The sequence below is a fragment of the Planococcus citri genome, chromosome 5 (genome assembly GCF_950023065.1).
Source record: "Planococcus citri chromosome 5, ihPlaCitr1.1, whole genome shotgun sequence".
Lineage (NCBI taxonomy): Eukaryota > Metazoa > Arthropoda > Insecta > Hemiptera > Pseudococcidae > Planococcus > Planococcus citri.
Window position 1 is genome coordinate 32,503,517 of NC_088681.1, and position 17,282 is coordinate 32,520,798.

Consider the following 17,282-nt stretch of genomic DNA (forward strand, 5'->3'; position numbering starts at 1 on the left):
TAAAAGAACTTGTTTATTTTTTATTTTACATATACATACAAATGCGAAAGGAAAAGGATAGGCCACCGGTTGTATTTTTGTCACCAAATTGATATCATTCGCCATTTTGATTATGTAAACAAAACAGTGAAAATTGAAAATGGAAAAGTCGACTCGAAAAAATGCTCGTGACTCGTGAGTTATTGCTGATTAGTGAGTGATGATTAATGAAATTGAAATTGTGATTTTGGTGAAGATGATCATTGATTGAGTTTCTATTGTCGTTTCTTTTGTTCTTCTACAGAACCAAGGTGTAAGTATTCAATGATTCGATCGGTTCGTCTACAATCCAGTGAAATTCTTGTCGATGTTATTCTCTTATACAAATACTCGAGTTTCGTTTTTAATCGTACAACGTATTGGAAAAGGATTTATTTATCCTTATTTTCAAGTGGATTGAAAACTTTGCAACGCAGCTGTAAAACATTTATCTACTCGTACAATCGTAACAAATATTCGATTATCCAAATTAGTTTATCACGTTTTTCGCGTTTCAACATATAACTGTTACACAGTTTGCGTTCCAGCATTGAAGTAAAGTTTTAAAGCTTTTAGCAGCTATTACCAGTTTACACCGTCTTCCAGAATTTGATGCAATCAACGTAATTGAAAACTTCGACTCTGTGCTGTGGTAAGTCATACGTTTCCAATAGTCTCTAATTTACCAGGAATCATCCATAATGCTTGATTTCGTTTTGTGTAACTTACTCATACAAACACGTTAATAGATTAAATTCAGGGTTTCCATCAATAAAGGAACTAGTTTGAGCCTTTTTCAAATATTACATTTTTGAAAACTATTGCATCATGTTGTGATGTTGAATGAAATAATTTCTCTTGGCAGAAGGCAGAATGGCAAAGTGAGAAAAACAGTAAACACTTTGAGTGAAATGGTGGCTCGTCCTAAGTAGATATACATAATGCGTTTCACCTGAGCTAAATAATTTCTAGGTTAAATTTTGATTTTGAAGATATTGCAGGAATGTAAGTATCAGACTTGGCAGGCTTAATTCGTAGCTTATCCTCTTGTCCTATTCATGGAAATTAACGAACGGTTTCAAAAAGTTTATCTTCCAACAAAGAAATGCTCTTCTATACATATGTACTTAGCCATGGTATTTGTGCTACCTAGAAATTTTTGGTCAAGTTATCCACAACAAAAAAAAAGTGGGATATTCTGTTTTCTAATTCGAAAAAGAAAAATAATTTTTAGTAAAGGCGATTCAATTTGTTACAATTCAGCAAATATGCTAGGTAGTAGGTACCCTATTAAGAGAGAATTAATCAAATGAAAATTCTCCTAGGTAATGAAGGAAAAAGCAAAATTGGCCACCCCTGAAATTAATTCTGATTCATACAGAACAAGGATCGCGGTAATTTACGAGGGTTCACCTGTTATCTCTTTACATATTGAGGTTATGTAAAGTATTTCGCTGAGATACGGCCAACCTTTTCAAATTTTATACTATAATGTACCTACTACCTATAGCCAGCATTCTATTATTAATCAATTCACAGTGGCCTGTTTCCTTTTATTATTTATTACTCGTCTAATTAGCATACTTTGAATAATTTGTAATCAATTAAAACTTTTATCGGCGATTAAAAAATTAGGCTTGCGTGTATTCTTGCTTCTTCGTATAATAAGCAAATTTTCTTACCTGGCGATTTCCAAAAATGCTATACCTACTTACGAGGGAACTTTTTGAACTTATACTCTCTGATTTTTGAGTGTTCTAAAACTCCTGGAACCAAAAACTTCGGGTGTCAAGGTTCATTTATGGATTTTTGAACATTTAAAAAAATTTGTTTCAAGTGATTGCGATCATTTTAAAACTTTTTTTAAATGAAATATGGAATATGGATGATTTGAGCGAAGTTGATCAATGTGAACTGAATAATTCTTTTAATTCTACTCCTGCGCATCACAAACTTGAAGCTACCAGTTGTGGGCCGTTCTGGATCCACCAGTGATTTTTCAATCATCCCCAGAAATTTCAAATCGCTCTGGCAAGATAAGGAAATCAACGTACTTTATAGCTTCAATGCATTTTTTGCCCTTTCAGAGCGATTTTAAATTTTTAGGAATAAGTTGAAAAACTATGTAGTAGTTGTTGTGCAGGAATTATTCAAATTTGTGCACTTTGATATTAAAAAAAAAACACATTTCATTTTATGAAAAAATAAATCAATTCGCTATCAATCCTTTAACACCTCCGAGAAGTTCAATTGATAAATTTCAAGAATTTTCATGAGAGAAGTTGGACTGATCAATCAGATTGTGATCTGAAAAAAAAACATGCTGAATTTTTAGCGATTATTCTATTTCTAAAACTGAGGATTGGAAAAATTATGTCGATTTCCAAAACCAAATTTACAGATCCAAACGAAAACAAAAGGCAAAGTTGATGGAAATTTGCTGCAAAATTTTTCGATTGTTTTTATCCATTTGTTAATAAGGCCCCCACAAGAAAAAAATTTATGCTCCAAAACAAGAAATTTCAATCTCTTTTTTCAAATTCAAATAATTTATTGCTGTAAGAGACCGCAAGCGGCATTTACAAGTCATGTTACAATATTATTACATGGTATTGCCTATTGAGCTACTCTACAACATTAAAAATACAATAAAATGAAACGGATAGAAACAAGCAATAAGATAAAGTAATGGATACATATACTTAAGTAATTAAATAGGGTTAGAGTTTAGGAACTCATCTACATCATAAAATGACCTTTTTAGTAGCCATTTATGAAGGGCTTTTTTAAATAGCTTTGTATTATGAATATCTCTGATTTGTGGAGGGAGACTATTAAAGATTTTGACTGCCATAGTATCTATTCCTTCCCTGTTCACTTTAGTACTCATTTGATCAGCAAAGATTGAGTTTACCCCTCTAGTATTATAAGTGTGGGTCAGTACTGAAGGCTGAATAATATTTTTTTTTATCATTAGTGATACCTGTAGTATATATAGGGATGGTGTTGTAACAATTTTTTCATCAATGAAGGTTTGTCTACAGGATTGGGTAGGGGCTAAATTGAACATTGTCCTAATAATTCTTTTTTGGATAAGGAATATCCTATCTAGAAGGGTTTTGTTTCCTCCCCAGAATGCAAGTCCATATGACATATTAGAGTAAAACAATCCATAGTAGGCTACTTTTAGTGTGGGTATGGATGCTGTTTTCTTCAATTGATATAGAAGGTAGTTGTAAGATGATAGTTTGTTTGAAAGCTTATTTACATGGTTAGTCCACTTCAAGTTAGTTTCTACAGTAATGCCCAAGAATTTTGCAGTTTCCCGGAATTCTGGTAAAAGGGAATTTCTAGAATTGTCCAAAGTGTGCTGTATGCCAGAGGTGAAGGGGACTACTACAGTTTTCTTTAAGTTCAAGGCCATTTTATTCATTTCGAACCATGAGGTGAGATCAGTTAGTGCCTCTTTAAGGATAGAGATTTGATTATTTTTATCTACTTTCAGGAGAACAGTGGAATCATCTGCAAATAACGTTGAAGGGTAAGAGATACAATTGGGTAGATCATTTATGTATGTTATGAAAAAGAATGGACCTAATATCGTTCCTTGGGGAACACCCTGTTTAGTTTCCAACTCATCTGAATAAATAACTCCATTATCATCATTAATTTCAACTATTTGTAACCTATTAGCCAAGAAAGATTCTATCCATGAGAGTGCTACTCCCCTAATGCCATACCTCTCCAGCTTTCCAATTAAGATATCATGTACAACACGATCAAAGGCTTTAGACAAGTCGCAAAAGAGGGCCATTATCTGCTCATGATTATTGATTGAATGCAGTACTTGATGAATCACATTATAAATGGCATCCATAGTGTTCATATGTTTTCTGAAACCATATTGAGATGGATTAAAAATTTGGTTTTTTTCAAAGAATTCTAGCAACCTAGAGTACATGAGTTTCTCAAATATTTTAGAAAATACAGGTGAGATAGAGATTGGCCGGTAATTACTAGGATTAAGGGAATCTCCACTCTTAAATATTGGTTTTACGAGTGAGATTTTCAATTCCTGTGGAAATATTCCAGTCACAATGGAATCATTAAAGAGTTGTGCCAAAGTTGCTGATATAAAAGGGGCAGATAATTTTACCATTGAGGGATTAAGCCCATAATAGTCTGTAGAATATGAGTTTTTCATTTCCATCATAATTTTGTACACCTCATATTCATCTGTTGGCCTAGCAAAGAAGGTCTCTTGAGAATTTCCCAATGAATAAAATGGGTGAGGGGAAGGAGTTTTAACCATCCCTGTAGGTTCTATAGAAGGTAAATTTACAAAGAAATTATTAAGAGTGTTTGCAATGTTTCTAGGTGAACTGATGATATTGTCATCTACTTTCAATTTGTGGATGATATGTTTTTTCATTTTAGGTTTTATTAGACTCCATATAGCTTTATTGTAATTCCCTGACTTGGTAATGTAGTCATGTGTAGCATTCTTTTTTGCACAGATGATGGCATTTCTATATTCCGTTTTTTTCTGCTTGTATTTTTCTTTCAAGTACCTGGAGTTAATTGATTTAGAGAAATCAAGAAGATATAGAAGATCATTTTTTATTTTGAGAATATTTTGTTTGTCTTTAGAATTGAATATGAGTTTGGTTTGTGAGGGTTTGGAGATTTGGACAGGGAAGGAATTCCTATAGCAGTCTGTGAAATGAGAAAAAAAGCTACTAAAAGAACTAGGAAACAAAGTTGCATCTGAGTTAAGAAACCCTGAGTTTTGAATTGCATGAATAAAGCAGTTCTTATTTTTTGAAGTGTACATACGTTTGCATATTGAGTCTTGTTTAGTTCGTAATATTTTGGAAAAGACTTCAAGTAAAACCCCTTGATGATCAGAGATGTGTGTTTGACAAATTATTACTTTAAAGCTAGTGTTATTTTTACAAATGAAGTAATCAATACAACTTGAGGCTCTTGTTGGCTCCTTATTTGTTATTACTAGATCATAGCAGTTTAGGAGGTCCAGAAAAAGGGTTGTTTGCAGGTGATTTTTTAATAAATTTATGTTGAAATCACCACCAATATAAATATTACAATCATCACGGAGCAATATAGATAACATTTTATCAAGCTGGTCTAAAAATATGGCCAAGTTTCCCGCTGGTGGACGGTATAGTGATACAACCTTAATTCTAAGACTATTAAAAAATGCACAGGACAGTTCAATAGTTCCCTCAATAGATAATCCATTAATCTGATCTACACTAACAAATTCAGTATCAAGGCTATTTGAGACCAATATACAGGTACCTCCACCTAATTTATCTGTTCTAGAATAGCTGTCCGCCACCACAAAATTATCAACATACATCTGATTAATTAAGGTTGAATCAAGCCATGTTTCGTTTAGACAGGCAATATCAACTTTTAAATCGTTGAGTGTTTGTTCTAACAACAAAGTTTTATTTTTTGCTGATTGTGCATTTTGGCAAAAGAGTCGTATAGGATGCCGAATTTGTGTTTGACCTTCAATCCTATCAGAGCATGAAGGAAATGCTACCTCAATTGAGGAATTGTCCAATTCTATAATCGAAAATTTTGGGCTGAGTAGGTTGGATGTATAGGAAGTGAAAAATTGGGATTTTGTGGGACAAGATAGGAGAGATTGGTAGGGTAGGAAGGGGTTGTATAAGGACTATAACGAAGATCGGCACATGGTGTTATCCAAGAGGGTATGGTTGTTGCATGACGTAATGGAGGAGGTGGCATTTGAGTGAACATTGGATATTGTGTCTGAACGGCCATAGAAGTGAGTGTTTGGTCATGTGGTTGAGTGGAAGGAGTAGGATCGCCTTTGTTAGATAGGTTAGCATGCTCTGTTTGTGTGTTATATAGAGTACCTTCTACGTTTGGGTTAGAACCGACATCATTATCATTAGAAACATGCAAATTAGTATGACGAGTATCACTACGATTAATCCGTTTCCTACGAGGTTTATAGTGGTTATTCACAACGATTTTATCTTTGCTAGTACTATCCAACGAGATAGGTTGTTTAGGATGGTGTGTTAGACGAGTATCATAACGATTAGTACGTTTTGAATGGGGTGCACAGTATTTATTCATAGTTATGTTATCGTAATCAGCAGCTGATAGAGTATTACGCTTTCTAACTAAATTTAAGCTACATAACGTATTACAAATATTTATACATAGACTATTTTTACCATGTCTATTGAGATGACGTCCTTGACGCACGTAGTCACTTGTTTTGGGTTTGTAGCACTTCCAACTAAGGTGGTTAAGATTATTTACGGCAATTGAACTTCTTATATGGGAGTTGACTTCACGGATTTTATTATCAAGGTGTTCTCCGACCCTTGTGAATGGTATTTCATACCTTACTACGTTTGTTCGAGCTGATAATCTCATTAGGGTTTGTAAATGTTGATTAGCTTCATCAATCGTTGGAGAGTTAGAGCCACCATAGACAACGACACAATCTTCAAATGTAAAATTGGCAGTCAGATCATCAATATCAGTAAAAAAATCGTTGATAGCACAGCCAGGGTGAAAGTGTGCCAGAACTGTTGCTGTGTTTTTGGCGAATAGGTTTTTCAGAATACCTTTTAAGCTTCTAACATGACTGTCACCAACCAAAAGGATCTGAGATTTTCTGGATGGCAGTTGTTTATTATCACTGTCAAGCTTGGGTTCATGCGGGGAAGTATCATTCAGTTTTGCGAGAAGTTTATTCGTATGCTCGGATAGTGATGCTATGTCTTGTTTGAGTGTTTGTAAATCCGCATTGGTTAATTCTGTTGATAACTGATGCAAATAACTTCGACTGCTTATCATACTAAGAAATATTTTCAGTGCTATTAATAGTAAGATGTAAGTTTCTCATTTCAATGTACAGTATGTGAAAATTAATAAATTAATAAATTTGAAAAAAAAAAAAGTAGGTCTGAATTAGATTGAAAATTCAATTTAATATTTTTTCCATATACTAGTCCAGAAGTTTTCAGAAATGAAAATTTTTTCTGTTGAAAAATTCTGATGCTGCATATATACAACATCAGTGTTTATACTCAACAGCTCAACTAAATTTCCAAAAATTCCGAAATAAAATTCGATCAAAATCGAAACCCTCTGGTGTTTTTTTTTTTTTGGGATGTTTATAATTACTTACAAGATTATTATTACACCCGTGAAGGGGGGGGGGGAGGTTTTGTTGAGGATGGTGTTTTTTTTTGTATTTCAGAGGGTTCGTCAGGGATAGTAGGTGGGTTTTCTTTTATCTGTAGCGTAAGTCTGTTTTGTTTTAGTTGAGGACAGTTGAAAAGTATGTGTTGAACGGATGTGGGTTCGTTTCTGCAAAATTGGCATGGGGGGTTTTGGTTCTTTTTGGTATAGGTGGATGTGTAATTTTTGTGTGGCCTATTCTTAGTCTAGTAATGAGGATTTCTTCTTTTCGTTCAGGTGGCCTAGATTTTTCCTGGGGAGGGTGTTTTTTTATGTTGGAAGAGTTTGTTTGAAGTTTGTTGTGACCAAAAGTTCTGCCAGTTAGTAAATGTGTTGTGAATGATTAGAGATTTAATATCATCATGGGATGAGTGAGAGAGGTAAGAGGGGAGGGGACAGCGGCTGTTTTTGCTAATCTGTCAATAGTTTCGTTTCCAGTGATACCTATGTGGCTGGGAACATACATGAAGATAATGGAGTAATCATAATTTTGAAGGTTAAAAAGGGACTTATGGATGTCTTGGATTATGGGATGGTCAGAAAAAATGTTTTGAACGGATAGCAGTGAACTTAGAGAGTCGCTTTGGATTAAGAATTTTTTATTTTCTGATTGAATGGAAGTTATATCTATTAGGAATGTTTTATGGCAGTGAGTTCTGTAGCTAGTAAGAATTGAGGCACATTTTTACCCTCTTTTGTTCCAATTTTGTTGAGATGCAAGGTATAAACTTTTCCTTGTGAGGTGTCGAAGTAGTTGAAAGAAAGGATGGAAATTCTGCACTTTGAAATGTTGAGTTTTTCCTTTAAAAGTCTTATTTTCGATTTTCAAAATGAGTGATCAGTGATCACTCAAATTCATTTTTTTCATATATGTATCACAATCAGATTGTTCAATTCATCTGAAAATTCTTGAAATTTATCGACTGAACTTCTCCAGGGTATTACAAGGTTAAAACAGCTTCTTTCAAGTTTTTAAAAATTGGCCAAAAATCCAAAAATGAGTTTTAGCCCCTGAAATGTTGGTTACAAAGGTGATACGTGTATGATCCACTTTTTGAGGTTTTCATCAAATTTTCATGAATTTTTTTATATTTTGGGCATTTTTTTCTTGGTTTTATTAAAATTGTGTAGTAGCCCTACACATATATTTTTAATAATTTTCAACAATTTTTTATATTTTATGTAACTAGCATACCTAATAACAAGTTTTCAGACAATTTTCGCAGAATTTTGCTAATTTTCACAGTTGTATCGTTCATTATTTTTCAAGTCACCCAAGTTCGGTCTTCAGTTTCAAATAAGAATTAAATTTTTTCTAGAAGGTCTAAAGACAGGTCTCAAAAATCCGTGTTTATTGTATGACAATCTTAAGCAAATTTCTGATTTTTTTCAAGAACTTTCAAAATTTTCTAAAATTAATAGAAAAATTAACCTGTAGTTGTGATATTTCGGTCATGGTCGACATTTTCATATTACGTTTTACATTGAGGTACCTACCTAACTTTTTTTGAAATTTTCCAACATGTGGTCTATTCAACACTACACAGCGTACACACACGAGCTAAAGGTGCATGGGCAAAGAAACGTAGCCTTTTACCATTTACACGTTAAAAATAGCCGATAATTGATAAATTATTCGAGCGTTATAGTTGTTAATTTAATTTTAATAACGTATGTTACATAAATTAGAGTAGAGCGCTCGTATTTTTTGTGCAACTGGCCCGATTAGTTGTTCATTATACTTTAAAAGCGTGTAAAATTTTAACGGATTATAAATAGCGTAAAAATCTTTTTTTTTCGCCATGTAAAAAAAATGGCTGGTTTAAAAAGTAACGCCGCCACCGCACCGCTCCGTAGCTTACAAATGAAACAACGTACATTATGAAGTTTAAAAGCAGTTTAGCGTTGCCATAATATAAAATCTGCATCCTTCGGGGATAAATTGGATTAAATTAAATTGCATTTTGTAATGACCTTCCGAACGAGTCATTTTTTCGCATTTTCCTGTCGAGCTTATAATTATTAAAAGCTAATTTTCATTTTTGAAAATGATAGTATTAAAAAAAGAAAACTCTTAGGCTACGTAGCTTCTTTTTTCTCTCTTTCTCTTATGTACACCGAATACAAAAATACTACACGAAAAAAGACATCGTATAAGAATAACGTTTTCCTCTATATTTGTTTTTAATCCTTAATTAATCCATTCACTCGAAAAATTTATCTAAAAAAAAGGAGAAAAAACTTTACAACGAAACCAATAAGTTTTCTATACTTTTTTTTCTCTTCTTTTAGCCCCTGTACTTGGTATATAATATAAACGTTATAGCGTATTTGTAAAAGCTCGTCGGTGATTATGATTAGACGACGAATACGGCGGTGTTTTTATAAGACTTCTTATCGTCGAAGTTTAATCTTTTAAAATCAAAATCGTGTACAAAAGCCAGAGCGAAAGATGTTCTCCGTAATTAATTTAAAAGCGATATTCGCGCGGAAATGGATTTTCAAGTGAAGTTTACCTACCTACCTGAATGTTGCCCCATAAACGTGACGGGGGGCTGAGGTTGATTTAAATTATATACCTAGTTACGCTTAGGTACCTTTATACTTGTATGAAATTCAACCATAAGGGTGTGTTTTTGTTGACTCGTCATAATATGTGACAAGAGAACGGTCGCCGCCGGCGTCCAATTTGGGCATAGTGACGTAGCACTAGGGTAATTTGTCGTATGGCCGTCGAGTTGTGTAACTTCCTTCTTTTATTTTTTATTTTTTGGAAAATACCTACTATAGATACCTACGTGAATTTGTCAAGACGATGGATTATTTGTACATTATTCAAGAGGCTTTTCAAAGCATAATATTGTTTAATTCCTTTTTGACCTTTTAGTCAAGCGGAAACGTTAATAAAGGTTTGATAAGAAGTGCTATACAGGATGACCGTTTTGTTTGACTGCGAAATGTAATAGCTGTTTCGAAATGACTGATGCGACGATGTGTACAGTTTGAAGGAGGTAATGTTTAATTAAATGAATTGCCAAGGTTTCTGAAATTTCATGCTTTATCTCATAACGATGGCGAACATTTTCAAAGTTCGGAAGATCTATGTGTGGGATGTCATGCGATTCGTTTGGTCGTGCAGAAGGCATTTTTTGTTCGAATGAAAAAGTATATTTGAATTGAATTAAAATATTCTATAGTGACAGAAAATTTATTGAAAAATAATGCTTCGCACATATTGGTTTTAACGAAAAATTTTATGGATTGCTTTTTTGACGTTTCGAATTTTTGTGATTGAATGAGTAGGTATTGAGTAGGTAGTAGTTCTTGGAGTTTGCAGATTTCAAGACAAATTGAAAAGCAACGACATTATCTGTAAAGTAAACAATTCCATATTATATTACAAAACACGTTTTTTTTGCTCTTTGTATTATTGTTACTGATGTTGAAAAAAGACCTCGTAATATAGGACATTAGAAAAGCTCTCGGGATCGCGAGTGTTTGCCAATAATTTGAGTAGGACGATTATTGAAAAAAACATTAACTGGAACCCCCAAAACTGAAATTTCAGCAGCTCAAATGGATTTTTTGATATTGGAGAATTTTTGAAAATCCAAAATTGATCATTTTTGGCAATTAAATAAGAATGAAACGTGTTTTTTTGTTTTTTTTTTAAACAGAAAAATGAAACTATCATCTACTCCCCCCCCCCAAAACTGAATTTCACCGTTTCCAAGTCATTCTAAAGCTTCTAACGCGATTTTTAATTTCTTCAGAAAGCGTGGAAGTTGATATAGGCAGCTAGAAATCGAGTTGTGGCTTATTCTCGAACTATTAGACAACTTTATCCACTTTTGGAATAATTTTCGGAAGGGCACCTCGAGTGTGCTTTATTGAGCCTGTAATAATTTTGGTGAAAAATGCAAATTTTTTACTTACTTAATCAAAAAGTGCTGACTGCTGATCAAAAAAACACACTTCAGGTGTCTGACAGGAAAACGTCCTAAAGTCGATCAGGTTATTGAATATAGGTTGAGAATGAGCCACAAATCGATTTTTAGCTGCCCAAATTGGTTTCCATGACTTTGGAGAAATTTTAAAGATTCTATAGGGAAATTGTCAATGTCTTAGTTTTCACCAAAAATTGACAAAATGTCTGGTTTTTCATAAAAAAATTTCGAAAGAAAAAGTTTTGCTTTTTGGCGAAAATTTTTTCCTTTTCATTCAATTATTAGGTATCAATAATGGCTCACTTTTTTTACTAAAAGTTGATAAAGGGTCTCACTCTTTGCTTTTATGCCAGAAGTTATCCAAAAGCCCTGTTTTTTTCTATAAAATGATCAAAATCCTGTATTTTTTCAAAAACTGTTTTAAATTATGACTTTTTTCTCGAAATGTTTGTTTTTGGCCACATTGTCAAATTCTTTGGTTTTTGCCAAAAATTACACGAAGCTTTCAGTTTTTTTTTTTTTTTTTTTTTAAATTAAAAATGCAATGTTGAAAATTTAGAAAATGTTCTACCTTTTTTGCCAAAAATCGCTAAAAGCCATGGCTTTTTCTTTGACAAAAATCAGTAAGTCTCACTTTTTCCAAATCTTGCGATTTTATCAGAAGTTGGTGAAAAAGTTTTGCCTTTTGCTAAAATTGTCAGTCTCGCTTTTTGACGAAAATTTCCAATAATTCTCACTTTTTTGATTAAAGCATTCATAAAATCTCATTTTTTTAAATCAAAAAGCTTCTAAATGACCCAGCTTTTTTCTTTTACAAAAATTGCAACCAAGTGCCACTTTTCTGTCAACAGGGTATCCACAAGCCTGGAAAACCTGAAAAAGTCAGGAAATTTGGTCGGTCTGGAAGAGTCGGGGAATTTCGTAATTTTCACGCAAAATCCCTTGAATTTTGAAAAAACGATCAGTTGCAAATTTTGGATAAGGACTTGTGATGAAAGGAAAACATTATTTTACACTTTTCGAAAATCAAATTTTCAAAAGTTTTGCTCTTTTTCGAAGACATGATGAAAATTTCAAGATAATAAAAATCAAGTTTCAAAGCCAAAAAATGAACTTCTCACAAAAAAAAGCATCGTTTTTATGCATCTCAAAATATAAATTTACAAGAGGTTTCGCCCTCTCTTGGGCCTGTTCTGTTTTTTCTTCAAAATTAACTTCATCCTTCAAATAAAAAAACATCTTTCAAACTCTAAAATTTTAAAAGCCGAAAAAAATACCCATCCTCACGTAAAAAAACGTTGTTTTATGCCTCTCGAAATGCAAATTTTCAAAGATTTCAAAATAAACAAATTTCACATTTTGAGGGCTCAAAAAATCCAAATAAGAAAAGAAAAATTTTCATAAGTCAGCTTGCATGTTGTATTGTATTATCTTTCATTTTCAAAGTTTAGCTGTTTTTTATATCCCAAGAAGTATCCAATTCGAAGAGAAACTTATGAAAAAAATTACACCCCCTCCCCCAAACTTCCTCTCTAAATTGAAGTATGGGGTAGGTATAGAAAATTGAAAAAAAATGGTCTGGAAAACCAGGAAAAGTCAGGGAAAATGACTTGCCAAAACTTGTGGACCCCGCGCCCAATAACATTCAAAAAGTCTCTCTTGAAGTCTCGATCAAGTTAACTTTTCTGGTTACTTTATCAAGTTTTTTTGCTGGCTAAAGACACCTTTTTTTTTGGTTGAAAAAATTGACTCAATGAAACCGCCTGTCGATCAAGGGTTTGCCAATTTACTCGTATTTTGCTTGTGTATAATGGCTCAGACATTGTAGTAATTTTGTAAATAGGCCAAATGGAGTTCAATGTGATTTCTGCTCAATTAAGTCCTATCTTCTTTGATCAACGAAATAAGTTCAAAACACCATTTAATTTTTGAGTTTAGATTCTTCGGCTGTAAAACTCTTACAAGCGGTATTGCATTCGTTTCTTCGTTGTTTTCCTCACCGAAATATCCACGTAGAGAAAAAAATAAAGTAGAAGAATTACACCCTAAGCTTGCAAATCAATTCCGAAATAAAATTTTAATCTGTCTTCGAACAAGACATTTTCTCAACTTTTTCAACTTTCCATGCTATACGTTTTCACGTACTATATAATACTTTCATCCGCAGCGAAAACTTTTACTTTTCTACGTAATAATTTTTTCCCCTTTCCTCGTAATAATGCTAACTTGGTATTTTGGCGCGAAAATTCCGCGCTTTTGTGCAAACTGCAAAGCAAACTTTTCAATCGCGTATATCGTTTTTAGCCACGTATTCCTATATATGAGAATATGAACCTCCTCCTCCTCGCCTCCCTCCCTACTTCCATTTTCTTTCGCCTACACGGCCCTCACCTTTTCTTATACAAACATAACGTAAAAGTTCAATTCGAAAAATATTTTTTTATACGTTTTCCTATATACATACGTATTGGGTATGGTGAGTACGTATACGTATTTTATTTATAATATAAACCGTATATAGGTACGTATACATCGAAGCTGCGCTGCGCTGTGAGAGAAAAAAAATAATATATTATACGTGAAAACTTAATAGAATAAATAAAACGTTAAAGCCAACTTTAAAGAAATAACCGTTAAAATGTAATTTCTGAAACAATAAAAATACAAACTCCAGATAAACAAAGTAATGTGAACAAGCGAACGATAATCTTTCATAAATACGAAGCAGAAAGAGAGAGTAACTTACATAACATACAAAAACTCGGTAACATCCTCGTGGGAGCTGTTATTCCAATTCTGAATAACGTTACAAAGAAAATGTTTTATTTGTTTTGCAGATGTTAACTTTTAACTTAGGGCTGAAAAATGACCGCATTTCTTTACCACAATATCTTACCGAATGTATCGCAAATTAAACGCGCATCTTAGAGGCATTTTTGCCTTTTTGTTGTTGTTGTTGTTGTCGTTCGTACTTCAGTTGAACCAAAATGCATGCGGTATATTGCTCATCATCTTCATTTCTGCAACGATCACGTAAACCGCATCAACCATACTAAAGCAAAACACGCTGGTTACAAAACGTTGACGATGAGGAGGCTTGAAAAATGAACTAAACTTGAAACAACCCTTTCGGTAGCGAAAAAAATCATTTAAATATTTTCTTATCGCTTTAGCTATCGTCAAGGGTTTATATGTAACCATAAAAATAGATTACTCAGATTTCCCATTCGCCCTAAAATAACAATTCGCCTCGTGTATTAGCCTAACTATACACAATACACCCGAGTAAAAAATGAAATATTTAATCAGAATGCCACGCTTTTTAAATTTTGAATAAAATTAATACATTAAATTATTTTTTCAACAGCGCGAAACTGATAGGTTCCATCTGCATTCATCGATAAAATACGAAATCATTCCAATAACGTGGTCGCGATTCTTTCGTCATTCGTTGTTTTTATGTATATAGATAGATGTTTTCCTACCAATACAAGAAGAGGTATTTCAACCTCGCAGATTGCCTGTAATGGGGAAAGTTACCCTTATAACAATAATACACAACGCCAACTCGAATGAAAAAAATAACAATAATATATAACATTATAAAAAAAAATACACGTTAACATTTCACATTTTCCAAGGTAAATGTAAAACATTTCGTCTTTGGATGACATTTAAACCTAACTCGGCGACGCATTTATTAAATTCGTAAAACGAAACGCAATTTAACTATTTGAAATGTTACCAATTATCTTTGGCGGTGGTGTTGGCATATAAATTATTTTTTGTTTTATTTTGTGTACGTCGTTTATTGAGCCTTTTGCAACGCATTGCTCGATTATAACGTTTCAAAGGTTTATAATGAACGTTGCATGGCGATGGATAGGTATAGAAAAGTATACCTGGTTGAAGATAGATCGCATTTTTGACTATTATTGGAGACAACCAGCAAAAAAGGGCATTGACCTGAGAGAACAAAATATTTAATGACCCTTTTGTCTGAAGGTCAGTATGTTTGATTTTTCAATGGAGTATTTTTCAATGCTAAAATGGCCTGAATCTAAAAAAATTTCAATAGTAACGGATTACCAATCAAAAACATTCAATCAGCTGAAGAGTAGTGATGACTGATGACTGATGAATGATGAATGATTAATTTCCACGGTGGCATGGCATGGCATGGTATGGTATGGCATGGCAGAGCAAAATGAATTAGTATGTTAGTATGAAGAAATTTCGATCTTGAAATTGAATTTTTGTCTCTTTGGAGGAAAGTAGGTGTGCTTGTCACAAGAACTAAATCAACTTTGAAGAAAACTCCAATGCTCCTCCAGTCGAGATTCTCCCACCCTCCGACCCATCGAGTTGGAAAGGTAGACAAACCAGCTTTATGAAAGAGAGTCGAGAATTCTACTTTGGAGGGGACGGGAGAGACGCAAAAACATGGAAACCAGTGTTGCGAAATGTCTAAAATTGTTGCTAAACTAATGTACAACAACGAGGGGGAGCAAGAGGATATTCAATTTTTAGAGGCTTACTAGGGTTGAATTAATTACAATAAAATTCTGACTATTGGAATTTTTAAAAAAATAATATTTTCAACGTTGAAAAATTTGAGATTTTCTGTTGCTTTAAAAACCAAAAACAACCACTCTGAAAATCGGGGGAAAAAAAGAAAGAGGAAAACCCTCAACAGCATTTAAATACGTAAAAACACTCGATCAACAGCAATTTCAAGAGTTGTTGGAACACACGATACCTACATGCCATAAATATTGCAAACAACATTTTCTTCTGGGTATGTAGGCGTTTTTAAATCCTTTTTACATTTTACATTTAAGAAAAGTGAACGAATGCGAAAGCAAGGCTTTGCGACGCGACGTTCAAAATCAACTTCGTAGTAGTCGTGTATATAAGTATTTGTATGTATCTTTTTACCTAAAAGGCTCTCAACATTTTGAGAGAATTCTTACAAGTATAACTAGGTATATGTAGGTACAAGCATTATACGCTTGTTGACACGCGTACGAGTATGAGCCATTTCATGGTTTAATTTCAGACGCGTGAGTGAACAACTTTTGAAATGGTTTAAATTCTTTTTAACTGAATTTTGATACTGTTTAGTGTAGAAAATACAGCCGGTAGAAAGAATTTATACACGAAAGTAGATATTTATTTCACGACAGACGTCGAATCCACAGTTGAGCATACAAAGACCAATGACCATTCAGTTGATGAATAATTTCTCCAACTGTCAATCAAAGCCACGAAGCAAAGAAATTATAGACTACAAATTATCATTCTTCGATAACTAACTTAATTTTCTGAAGAAGATATCAAGATCAATGAACTTGAATATAAATAAAATTTGACAGTCTCGAAAAACAACAGCACGAACGTGACTATATTCTTAAAATTGAGTACGTATTCGAGAAAACTTATGAAAATTAATTTCTCATAATAGGTATAATATCATTTTCCACAGTTTTAAATGACTTGGAAACGTATACAGGTTCTCTCAGACCCATCTAAAAATCCGCTTTTTTGGGGGATTAGATTTCGCCAGACCTACTTAATTGTAGAGGGACGGGGAACTCCCTTGGAAGGATAGAGCATCGTTGGAGCAAGTTAGAGCGCCCGGTTCGGACGTTAGAACAGCCCCCTTCTCCCTGTTCACAAATAAACAAGTTTTGTAAGAATCTATACCTACATTGATAGAGCTACAGTAAAAACATTTATATGTTATAACGATTTCGGCTATAACGCTGATTTCCTCTGGTACCTATACAACCCCATTTAAACCAACGTAAAATTAATCGTGATGAGTCCTTGAAATACAAAACATGCTAAGTGCCATTTTTTCGATTTCGTTTTTTTTCGCGCAAAACATGCTATGTGCCATCGCAGTTCCACCAACATATTCAAAAAATTTGGCAACACTGCGGAACCTACCTAAATACCTACCTAAAGATCACGTTTTCTCTAAGTCCAAGACCGGTTTTCGTGCAAAACATGCTAAGTGCCATCGCCGTTGTGTGCAAAACATGCTAAGTGCCATCG

General features: G+C 33.5%; 1 protein-coding gene across 1 annotated transcript in view; it reads left to right on the forward strand.

Moving 5' to 3' along the window:
* Positions 1 to 144: 144 nt before the first annotated feature.
* LOC135846591 (T-lymphocyte activation antigen CD86-like) overlaps positions 145 to 17,282 on the forward strand; it is a 366,864-nt gene continuing 349,726 nt past the window's right edge. The window contains exon 1 of the mRNA XM_065365779.1: positions 145 to 670. The gene's annotated coding sequence lies outside the window, so the exon portion shown is untranslated. The remainder of the gene's footprint in view (positions 671 to 17,282) is intronic.